The sequence below is a fragment of the Lynx canadensis genome, chromosome F2, assembly GCF_007474595.2.
Source record: "Lynx canadensis isolate LIC74 chromosome F2, mLynCan4.pri.v2, whole genome shotgun sequence".
In the NCBI taxonomy this organism is placed as follows: Eukaryota; Metazoa; Chordata; class Mammalia; order Carnivora; family Felidae; genus Lynx; species Lynx canadensis.
Window position 1 is genome coordinate 67,983,503 of NC_044320.2, and position 13,027 is coordinate 67,996,529.

A 13,027-nucleotide genomic window follows, 5' to 3' on the forward strand; every position below is an offset into this window, starting at 1 on the left:
AACAGAATAGAGAACCCAGAAATAGACCCACAACTGTATGGTCAGCTCATCTTTGACAAAGCAGGAAAGAATATCCAATGGAAAAAAGATAGTCTCTTTAGTAAATGGTGCTGGGAGAACTGGACAGCAGCATGCAGAAGAATGAAACTGGACCACTTTCTTACACCATACACATTCACACACACACACACACACACACACACACACACACACACAAACTTAAAATGAATGAAAGACCTAAATGTGAGACAGGAAACCATCAAAACCCTAGAGGAGAACACAGGCAATAACCTCTTTAACCTCAGCCGCAGCAATTTCTTGCTTGACATGTCTCCAAAGGCAAGGGAAATAAAAGCAAAAATGAACTATTGGGAGCTCATCAAGATAAAAAGCTTCTGCACTGCAAAGGAAAGAATCAACAAAACTAAAAGGCAACTGATGGAATGGGAGAAGATATTTGCAAATGACATATCAGATAAAGGGTTAGTATCCAAAATCTATAAAGAACTTACCAAACTCAACACCAGAAAAAAAAATAATACAGTGAAAAAATGAGCAGAAGACATGAATAGACACTTTTCCAAAGAAGACATCCAGATGGCCAACAGACACATGAAAAGATATTCATCATCAGGGAAATAGAAATCAGAACCACATTGAGATACCACCTCACACCAGTCAGAGTGGCTCCAATTAACTCAAGAAACAACAGATGTTGGCAAGGATGTAGAGAAATGGAAACCCTCTTGCACTGCTGGTGGGAATGCAAACTGGTGCAGCCACTCTGGAACACAGTGTGGAGATTCTTCAAAAAATTAAAAATAGAACTACCCCCACAACCCAGCAATTCTACTAGGAATTTATCCAAAGGATACAGGAGTACTGATTCATAGGGGCACATGAACCCCAATGTTTACAGCAGCGCTTTCAACAATAGCCAGATTATGGAAAAAGCCCAAATGTCCATCAACTGATAAATGGATAAAGAAGATGTGGTTTATATATACAATGGAATACTGCTTAGCAATGAGAATGAATGATATCCTACCATTTGCAACAGCATGGATGGAACTGGAGGGTATTATGCTAAGTGAAATAAGTCAGAGAAAGACAGATAGTATATGTTTTCACTTATATGTGGAACTTGAGAAACTTAACAGAAGACCATGAGGGAAGGGGAAAAATAGTTTTAAACAGAGAGGGAGACAAACCATAAGAGACTCTTAAATACAGAGAATAAACTGAGGATTTATGGGGGGGCAGGAGAAGGGGGAAATGGTGATGGGCATTGAGGAAGGCACTTGTTGGGATGAGCACTGGGTGTTGTATGTAAGTGATGAATCACGGGGATCTTTCCCCCAAACCAAGAGCACACTGTATACCCTGTATGTTAGCTAACTTGATAATAAATTTTATATATATATATATATATATATATATATATATATATGCTTTTAAAAAATTGGACACGTTCAGTTAAAAATCAAGGACTGTTACTGAGGAACAAGAGGAAAGTTGATATAGAGTGTCAACTTTTCATCTCTGTTAGAGAAGTGATTGGGATACAGGCATATTTTGGAGGTAAAATAACTTGAACTAGAGTGAATATAATGATGCTGATGATGGGTTACAAAGCAAAAGAATAAAAAAATGTCTTTCAATTTTATTTCAAGCGGGTCAGTTTATAGAATAGAGGTCCTTTTTAACATCAATGGAAAACACAAGAGAAACAGACACTCAAAATTTATTAAGTGTACACCATAAAGTGTTCTAAGTAAAATACTATACAGATACCACAGGAATATGACACAATTGCTAAACAAATCTAGGAGGTGACAATGCGGTCTTCTTTCTTTCACTTCCCTAAGACAGTGTGATTAACTGCAGGTGCTTGCTATTATTGTTATGAAATAAAATGTTTAGCATGGTGCCTGGTACATAGTAAATGTTCAATAGATTGATTAATGCTTAATATTTTTACTTATATTTTCAAACAGAAGAGTCATCCAGGAGATCAAATGGAAAATGAAGGTATACAAGTAGAGAATGCTTGTGAAAATTAGTGAGAGGGGCTTTCTGCAGCGTTTATAGAAATGCACAGCATGGATACTGCCCTGTAAGCTGGCTCTGTTGGCCAGGCAGGGATGGAAACCAATTTGTTTTCCCTTAGAGGAGACAGAGTAGCTATTGGCTCACTGTATCCTATTGGATTTCCTAGAAATTTGAATTTACAATAGAAGGAAGGAGAGGCAGTAGTAAGACCCTGGAATAAAAGTCAAAGCTGAAGATATTCAAAAGCATTGGAGTTCTAATACTAGCCCAGCCATTTACAGCTTCAAGGTCAAGGACAACAACACAGTAGTAATTCAGTAACAGAGCACCAAGAGCCAGGCACCTGCAAAGTACTTACAGCTGTGTTATCTCAACTCTGGGTGGGGATCAGTAGGTGGGGCTAGAGAGTGGGTGCAGACAAGGTTGTCTGAGAGATGGTTACCCACCTTCTATAGCAGGAAAGACAGACTTAGAAAGAACTTAGATATGGTAGAAAATGTGATGAGGTGGAAAATTGAGATAGTGTTAAAAGTATGGAGGACCAAGAGGTTAATTACAAAAGAAGAGTTAGGGATAATTTCTAGAAGGAAGTAGGATTTGAGCTGGGCCTTGAAAGGTAGGTAGAATTTTAGCATCTAGGGGAGACAGGAAAACTTCAGGCAGAGCAAATATCACAGACAAAGGTGTTAAAGGTCTGACTGTGAGGGAAGCAGTGGTTCCAGATTTAGTTATATGGAACTGTACCAGCTGTCGTAGTAATACAATGGAGACAAACCCAGAAGGGCATCTCCCTGGAGGTCCAAGATTTATGACTTTATCAGAAAGGCAATCAGTAAGAGTTCTGAACAGGGTAAAAGCAGGATAGGTCTGTGTAGTAGGGAGGTGTCATGGTTGGGGGAAGGGCTGGAAAGGTCAAAGGTCAGAGGCCTGGCGATCAGTTCCTAAGCTGTTGTAGTAGTCCAAAGAACTGTGGAAATAAAAATCTTGCATAACGTAAAAAACACCGTGGTCTTGCACTAGTTAGGCTAATAGTTACTAAAATGGTTAACAGTTACTTAAGTGAGCAGGGAGGGTAAATTACTTAACCTGAGTTTCGTTATATGTTCTCCAAAATACCGCTAAAAATTACATCTCAAGTTTGGTGTGCAGAGTATATTAATACATGTGAAGTCCCTGGTGAATGGACCTCACTCAGGGAAAGACATTTAAAAAACTTCTCCCTTATCTTTTGTTAAGACCACCTGTGGGGCTTGTACCGCTTCTATTTTGGCCCTCAGCGTTGTTCTGCAATAGACTAGTCTCTTCTCTCTTCCTGGATCGTGTGCCTCAACGGCCCTGGTCTCTCGGACAAGCCTTCGCACACAGTAGGCTCTCAACAAAAGCGTGTAAGCAAACAGGATGTGCAGGGCCAAAAAGGCTGCAAGGACCAGGTCGGAGGCGGCGCGCACCACGGGTATCTGTCGCTCGCCAGGTTCTCTGGGTCGTGCCTAAGAGATCAGCGGTGCCGCTGAGAAGCGGGCACAGTCCCAGCCCTTTTCAGGGGCACGCAGGGTCCCTCTGCTTGAGCGGCGCGGGCTACGGAATGAGGAACCCAAGCGACTCACTTCCAGAACTGAACAGAAATCTCCCTCCTCCAGGCCTTCAGAGGTTCCTCGCCAGGAAATCCTAACCCCTTCCCCCCCTTCTCTGGCCCTCCTTCCGGCCCCTAGGAACCCGGGCGCCGTTTTCCAGAAGCCACCGGGCCGGAGGCGGTCGCGGAGCTGGGCGGTACGCGTGGGTGGGGGCTGGGCCGGGGGAGGGGAGTGCAGGAACTTTGAAACTCAGCCTCGGGGGCCCGCGGTGACATTCCTGGCAGCGCCGCGAGCAGGCCAGCCTCTGGCGGCCGGACCGAGGGAGAGCCGCGCAGAGACGCCGCGGGTGGCAGCAGTGTCGCCGTCCCGAGAGAGACCCCTGGCTGGCCGCTGCGGCGCGCGGGAACCAGACGGCGGAAGACTTGTCCTCGGGCATGGGCCTCTTCTCGCTGGAGCCCTTGCTGCCGCAGCTACTCAGCTTCCAGGGCCTGGCCCTCGCCGCGGCCCTGCTGCTCGGGGTCTTGTGCCTGAGCTCCAGGCGCACCAGGTAAGCGCCCCCGCGACCTCACCGCGCGGCCGGGCAGCCAGGGCCACGCATGCGCTCTGGGCCCCGCGGACCGCGCGCGACCCGGACTGTGGAGAGTGCCCCGCGATTTCAAGTGCGGATAGTCACAAGTTGTTGCGGGCGGCGGCGCCTTGGGGTATTGTGTGTACTGACAAAGGCATCTTCTGCCTCTTCCCCATACATACGCATACGTATTAAAGCGTTGGGACTGAATTCGATTTGCTGCTCCTGTATAGGTTGTAATAAGCCCTGGATTTGCATTATTCATTATGCATCACGCATGGCTTCCAAACAGACACATTTTGGTGCCGACTTACAATGAGTTGATGCTTTATGACCTAGAATTCGTAGAGCATTTCGGGAGGGGAATTTTCTTACATTTCATTAAGTTAAAAGTGAAATGTTTCAGGAGAATGTCAGTGTCTAGTATGAAGAATAACTCTGGGTGCTTCTCTGTGCCTCAGTTTACTACACTGTACCTCATGCGGAAAAACGCAGTAATAACACCTCATGGGAGTTTGCTGAATACGAAATAAGTTTACAGTGTGTATTTTGTGCATTTACTGTATTATTTTTATTAGAAAAAAACCAATAACACAACACCTAGAAGTGTGTCACTTCTTTATCTGATTTGAAATGTGAAAGTAGAAACAGATATTCAAAATAAAAGCATTCACTCGAAATCACTCTATTTTCTCTTTGTGATTAGATCTCACATACACACGTGTGATATATATATATATATATATATATATATACACACACACACATACCTACACACGTGTGAGATCTAATAGATATTAGATCTCTATTAGATCTCTATTATATATCTATATATACAGATATCTATTATGTATCTACCGATCTATCTATATAGATAGATGGATGGATTGATATACCTACACATAGATATGTTTATAGGTGTGTGTGTGTGTGTGTGTGTGTGTGTGTGTGTGTGTGTGTGTGATATAGGTTGTTTCTCAGTAGTTTTGGGAAAATGGCACCATTGTACCACATTCAAATACCTGTGGACATTTCTAGAATGCACATGGGTGAATACTCTAGAAGGGAACTTTTGCTTTTTTCCCCAGGCAGGTTTTCAGTGATCATCCTGGAATGTGTCATGCCCTCTCCCAGGCTGCCTTTTCCAATGGCTGTGCTTTAGAGCCCCAAATGAGGACTTAGGATGCTTTAATTTCAGTGTTATGTGATTCTGTGTAGATTCAGTGTCAGTCGATGCCACATTTGAAATAAAACTGAGAAATTCAAGATATGATTTGGATGGTGCTAGGAAACAGTTTATTTCCAGAAAGTCATTAATATGATATAAATTTTTGTCCAACAATATATATATATATATATATATATATGTGCGTGTGTGTGTGTGTGTGTGTGTTTAAAAATCACCATCTTTTACTAATAATAGACTTGAACATAGATACGGGCTTTCTAAATTATTATAAAGACAACATATAAAAACAGAGTGTGTGTAGCAAGGCAAACATGAAAGCAAACATGTCTCTATTATTCTTTCTCTACCTCCTATCCCCTGCAAAAATGATGAAGGTTAGTCTGACCAAAACAATAAAAAATAAATATAAAATGGTTAAATTCTTCTAAGTGAAATACAGAGTGGCACTAAATTATGTATGTGTTAAAGGGGACACTTAGAATGAAAACATTTATAATAATGAATATGGGAAAGTGTTCACAGAAAATATGGTAGGGAAGAGGCAGTAACACAGATTTTTAAATGTTGCAGTTCTGGACAGCAGAAGTCTGAAACAGGCCTTACTGGCCTCAATCAAGGTGTTGGCAGGGCTGCGTTCCTTTTGATGGAACCAGGGGAGAATCCATTTCCTTGTTTCTTCCACTTTCTGAAGGTCACTAGAATTCAGATTTCTTTTTCATACTCTGATACTCCTACCTCTAGCTTATAAGGATCCTAGTGATTGTGTTGAACTCACCCAAATAATCCAGGATAATCTGCCCATCTCAAAGTCCTTAACTTAGTCACATCTGTAAAGTCCTTTTTGTAATGTAAGGTAACACATTCACACATTTGGGAAACATCTTCCTACCACAGTACTCCCTCTGACCTCCAAAGATTTCTGTCCATCTTACATGCAAAATATATTCACTCATCCCAACATTCACAAAAATCTCAACCTATTAGAATACCAACACAAAGTCCAAGATCTCATATAAATCTCATTGAGCTCAAAAGTCCCAAATCTCACCATTTAAATCATCTAAATCAAATGTAGGAATCTGGGTATGATTGATCCTGGGACAAAAATTCCCAAGAACATCATGGGACTTCCATGCATGTCACAGGGATTGACTCCATCAATAAGAGGCTCCTCCACAGATTTTTCCTGGATCATTCCCTTTACATTCCAGGCTTCTTTTGACAGGGCTGAGGGGAACATTAGTCACATGCCTAATCTTTTCAGTGTTCACTAATACTTTGATCATGAATGTGTATGACTGAACTGTCAAAAGTTCAAAACAGCCAACGTGAAACCAATGAATCACTGAAGTAGTAATTAGTAAGAAATTATTGTGCATATACCAAAAAGATAGTTCACAAACCAGGAGTGCTCAAACCAGAACATGGGATGAGTTTCAGTGGTATATTTTTATAAAGCAGCTTATATTAAGGTGAGAAATCAGTGACTGTTTATTCCTCACAGTGATGGGTTACATTATTACAATTTTCAGTGGTTACCTCATATAAACCTTGAGAAACAGTTCAAGTTTTGTTTGTTTGTTTTTTTTTTTTTTTTTGGCATTGCCAAAGTTACAGGTAAGAAATGATCCAGATCAAGTTAACCTTGCAAAATAAGCTAAATTAAGCTTTACCTGAATGACTAAACTGGTTCTGTCTGCTGAGGGAACCTTCAAGGCTGTCTCCATCTATCCTTGAATTTAACAGAATACTCCAACCTTTTGATTTTCCCAGGCACTAGCAAAATTTGTTCAGCCACATCTTTGGCTTTCTTTCCAGAGCACTCTTTCTTGACAGTGAATCTCCTAGTTTTACAGCCTGAATAGGCTGAGAACTTCCCAAAGCATCAGTTCCTGGTTCCTCTAGGCCCAAGGATTCTTCCCTTCATATCTTTCCTCTCACATTCTACTATAAGCGGCAAGTCAAACTGGGCTACCCCTTCAACACTTTGCTTAGAAATCTCCTTGGGTAAATACCCACGTTCATCCTGTACAAATTCAGCTTTCCACATTATGGCAGGACACAACGTAGCTGAGCTTTCTGTAACTGTGGGATAAAGATCTCTTTTGTCCAGTTTCCAGTGGCATACTTCTCATTTAATCTGAGCCCTCACCAGCAGTACCTTTAATGTTAATGTTATTACTTATCGTCTCTTTAGGATGGTGTAAATATTCTTTAAGATGATATGCATGTTCTCTCCTGTAGCCCTCACTTTCTTCTGAGTCCTCAGTAAGGGTGTTGTTAACATCTGTATTTCTACTAACCATATGTCCAAGGCAATCTGGATTTTTTTTCAATCATCTTCCTCAGAATTCATCAGCCATTGCCCAGTCAAGTCATGTCTACATTTTTACGTATTTGTCACAGCAGCATTACACTTCCAGGGACCAGAATTGTGCTAGTTTCCTACTGCTGCTTTAACGAATTATTACAGATTCACTGGTGTTAAACAAGAGACACTTATTCTTTTACATTTCTAGAGGTCACAGTCTTACTGGTCTAGTATTAAGGTTTTGACAGAGCTGAGACCCTTCTGAAGGTGTTAATAGGTTCTGAGAACATCACTGAACTTGCACTATATGAGGAAAGTCATCAACTAGAAAAACACCTGAAAGATTGAGCCCAGAGAAGGTCGCTTCACCAAGTGATATTTTCCAGACTGCCTCAGAGAGAATCCCGTTCCTCAGCAGGAGATTCAAAGGGTCCATGAACTCCGTGACCATTGACTTTGACTAACCTGAATCATCTTCCTTAACTAGAAAGTGGAAATAACAGTTGCCACATAAGGTAGATGTGAGAGGCAAAGTGGTGAGAAGTGATTTCTTTTTGATTTTTAAGATGTCAAGGTTATGTAGATAATGAGTTATTTTGAAATGTTGATGTGTTAGCCAAAGCATAAGAGACTCTTAAAAACTGAGAACAAACTGAGGGTTGATGGGGGGGTGGGAGGGAGGGGAGGGTGGGTGATGGGTATTGAGGAGGGTACCTTTTGGGATGAGCACTGGGTGTTGTATGGAAACCAATTTGACAATAAATTTCATATATTGAAAAAAAAAAAGAAATGTTGATGTGTTGACATCACTGTATCATTTCCTCTTCTAATTGATTGATGTATTATTTCCTCTTTCTAATTGATTAATTACTCCCAAACAAGACCCATGGTGCTCTAGATCCCTCACATTGTTACCACTGCCTAGACAATGAGAAGAGCTAGGTTATTATAGTAGATGTATTTCTTGTTTCTTCTTCTTTATAGGAAAAGGATGTGGGTAGCTGAAAGCAAAGTAATTTTCTTCTCAAGAGTATGCCGAATTTAACAGGCTGATTTTTATGTTTTACATAGGAGGTGCTAGAGAGATCTCCAGGCACATTTCTGGCAACAAGTAATCAGTTACTCCATGGTACTGCACTTTCCCTTATTAAACTGCAGAGTTTGAATTAGTCTTGTTACCATTTGAGACAGATTTCAGGCTTGCTTTGCTGTTTTATTTTGTAACTTAAAAAAAGAAGATCTCAAAGGTAGAGAATATTCCTATTGTGTAATTAGAGGAACATTTGAGCTCTGAAAACACTTTGCTGTTTATTTGTGTACCCTTCAAAGTGACCATTTGATGGGTTGTGGGAAGTTCAGAATTGTTCATTGGGTCACCATTAAGGGTGATCCAATGCTGTAATCATATTTGCTGATTGTCTGTTTGCAGAAGAGAAATAATTTCAGAAGTTACACAAGATCCACATGAATCTCTTATCTCTATAAGAAAAAAAATCTTGGAGTGCTTACCTTAGAAATGTAGGGCCATTTATATATGTAAAGTCACTCATGGCTTAGTGTTTCCCAACAGTGGGACCTTCTTATAGAAGGCAATGTAGTGTAAGGCAAAGAGCATGGCTGTGAAGCCAGATGGACCTAGATCCAACATCCAGCTCCACCCCACTATGATGCTGAGTTTTGAGAAGAAGGTAAGGGAAGATAGAAATGAACAATGTTGAGGCCCTACTTTATCCACACTTCGTGCTGAGATGTTTTGCGTATATTATCTCATTTAATCTTCACTGTGGTTCATGAGATAACTGTTTTTAAGCTATTTTTCAGAAGAAGAGATTAACACAATAAGTAATTAGCTCATTTGCCTAAGGTTGAACTTAGTGGAACTGGGTTTTTGATTCCAGGTCCATAGCTATGGTAGACAGAATAAAACCCCCTTAACCCCAAAGTTGTTCTCACCTTAATTCTCAGAACCTATGCATATGTTAGGTTACTTGGCAAAAAGAAGATTAAGGTTGCAGGTGGAATGAAGGTTGTTAATCTGCTAAGCTTAAAATGAGGGATTATCCTGTACTATTTGCATGGGCCAAATGTAACCACAAGTAAACCCTGGAAGAAGGAGGTAGGAGAGGAAGTCTACCAACCATTGGTGGCTTTGGAGATGGATTAAGGAGTCCAAATGACATAGAATGTGGGCAGCTTATTGAAGCTGGGAAGACAAGGAAATAGATTCCCCTCTAGAACCTCCAGCAAAGAACCTAGTCCTGCTAACATCTTGATTTTAGCCCAACGAGACCCGCTTTGGACTTCTGAGCCACAGAGCTGTAAGATAATACATTTGTGTTGTATAGGCTGCAAATTAGTGGTAATTAGTTATAGCAGCTGTAGAAAACTAACACAGTACCCGTATCTTCCATGCCCTTTACCTTAACTACACTGCCTTTTGTAAGAAGTTTCAAAGAGTGGGAAAGACTGGGCCTTGGGTGACTTTCCTTGTTGCCTATGAGAAGCAGGACAGAAAGTAAGCATTTCTAAGTACTCAGTGGCTTCATGACTATACTAATGCGTGACAATTTGAGAATTTTTGGTCCTACACTTCACAGATCATCATAGGCTAGTCATCAGTCTCTCTTCCTTACCTATCAGTATACAAGTAAGTTTTGAATGTTTGTTATGTATCTTGCATCTCTGAATGTTTAAAATCATTTTGAAAATAAGTCATAGACTTGTAGGCCTTTAGACCCAGATGTGAACTGGTCAGATTTCTTATTTCTCAGACTTGGTGCATCCCTACATCCTGCTGCCCACAGCCTGGAGGATAAAACGGGAGAGGACTCTGAGGATTTGAGGGGACCTACGGGGGTGGGATGCTGCACTTTACTGACTTCCAAAAAAGGAGTAGAGCAGAGAGAACCATCAGCTGTAGAGCAAAGATAACAGCCTCTTGTAGGAGAATATTTCTGTATTTTATCCAAAGTAAAATCCCACTGAAACTACTTCAGGTTACTCTTCTGTGAAAGGCAAAGGACAAAATTATAGAAAGCTACTTTGCTGAATAAGAGAAGGTGACATCTATTATATTGTGCATTTTTATAGCCAGAGTGCTCATTTTTATGGCTTTGGCATTTTTTTCGACACAGAAGTATTTGGGATAGGATCTTTTTTTTTTTTGTCCATAGGAAAGTGGAAAGGATTAATTAAGTCTATAATTGCTTAACGCAGAAATTAATAGACATTTTAATAAAAGCTCAACCATAACAGGATTTAAATCCATTGTCATTTCTCCTCATAACTTTATCCTAAATAGTTGATAATAATGAAGGAGAAACTGTAGGTGCTTTACTGACTAGTTTCTCAGTGAATATTTGTCATAAGAAATGAAGGGTGAATGAATGAATGAACAGTTTGGTGCATTAATTATCTATTTCTAATCTGAATATTTTAGAGTTGTAGATATTGATATAAAAATATACAAACTTCATACAAAAATTATACGTCAAATGTCATACATGTCAAGTTTTCTGCTGCTTTAATTAAAAAGGGAAGATATCATAAGCAAGTGTTTACCTATCATGAATATTTATAAATGGAGAACATATTGGTGCAATGGTTATTCTTTAGTGTAAACCTAACTGAAAACATAGCAATTGGAGTGCAGTCAATTCCTAAAATTCCTGCTTTTGCAAATTCAGAATTTAAACACGGGTACTGTTAAGTTTCAGTTCTAGGTACTGGATTTTGTAACTGTGCTTATGATTCCCCTCCCTGGCATAGGTGGACAGTGTGTTTTATTTAACAGATCAGAGCTCCTTTGAGAAAGGGCTGAGCCTGGTTTCATTAATAACATAGAATCACACACATTTTGGTCCTTAGTACACTTAAATAACGGTAGGATCATTACTCACAAACTATTAACGACACCATAGTTTCTGTCTGAAAATCAGAATTGTCCTGGTGAAAGCATTGTCTGTCTGAAAGTCAAAATCATCCTGGTGAAAACATTGCTTTATATTATCTATACCTTGGAACTCTGAACGTCCAAACTGCTTTATCTCAGGAAGACAAATGGCTTGTAGCTCAGTCATGTCTAGTGAGGATTTAGTGTCATGATACTGTATTTTGCTGCTTTGGTCCTTTTCAGGCACGATGTGAGGGGATTACCTTCTATGGATGATGGACAATTACCACTTTAGGGGTAGCTACTCCAGTATTGTTGACTCTTATCTATTTTTGTGTATTGAATATATAGTACTATGAAGTTGGTTTTGACTTGTTGTAATAATAACAATGGACACTTTTGAGCATTTCCTATGTGTCTACTAGATAATAGAGGCAAGTATTTTATATTCATTATTGTTTTAAATTTATTGAATCTTCCCTCACAATGACGTTTTGCATTTTATAGAGCTATGAAGTCTCATTTAAACAATGTTCCCAAAGTTATACAACCAGAATGTAGTGCAGTCTAGAATTCAGACCCATGATGTTTGGCTTCAAGTCTAATCATCTAACACTATTTTAACTTTTTTTCTTACTCTTTTAATCTTTGTCATAATTTTCTGACATATACATTTAACCTTTCCTGAAAACTTAAGTATTAAGATCTAATACAACTTTTAAGCATTGCTAGTAGAAATTTAATTAAGATAGGAACATATGCATTAGGACTTTAAAAGAAGAATGTGTTAAATCTTAAAAAAAAAAAAGCAGATAATGATCGTCTGCTATCTCCCTCTTGCACTAGATTGTGTGAAAGTCACATTTGATGGACAATGTTAGAAAATACATCTTTTTCCTTTTCTCATATATTTACTTTTGCATCCATTACATTTAATGACTTAGCAGAGGATTTGAGATTCACTCCATGCCCAGACTGCCCTTTGTTCAGGTACAGTAGAAAACAGGACAAACAATAAAGGACCCTGCCCCCCCTTTTTTTTCCTTTGGACATGCACAAATCTGCACATAATTAATTTGATGAGTTTGTAGATAAGTATACATCCATGAAACTGTCACCACAATCTGTCATAAACATATCCATCACATGCATCTTTTTTATTTATGATGATGATGATAAGAACACTTGACATAATATCTACCCTCTTAGCAAATTTTGAAGTATACAATACAGTATTTTAACTATAGGCATGGTGCTGTGCAGATCTCTAGGACTTATTCATCTTGATAACTGAAACTTTGTACCCTTTGACTAATATTTCTCTGATTCCCCCTCCCCACTAGTTTCTGTTATTCATTCTACTCTCTTCTTTGAGTTTGACTATTTTAGATTCCTTAGATAAGTGGTATCATGTAGTATTTGTCCTATGTCTGGCTTATTTTAC

At 39.6% G+C, this 13,027-nt stretch overlaps 1 protein-coding gene across 1 annotated transcript in view; it reads left to right on the forward strand.

Moving 5' to 3' along the window:
- Window positions 1–3,962: 3,962 nt before the first annotated feature.
- LOC115506300 (cytochrome P450 7B1) overlaps window positions 3,963–13,027 on the forward strand; it is a 170,602-nt gene continuing 161,537 nt past the window's right edge. Inside the window, exon 1 of the mRNA XM_032591918.1 lies at window positions 3,963–4,170. The gene's annotated coding sequence lies outside the window, so the exon portion shown is untranslated. The remainder of the gene's footprint in view (window positions 4,171–13,027) is intronic.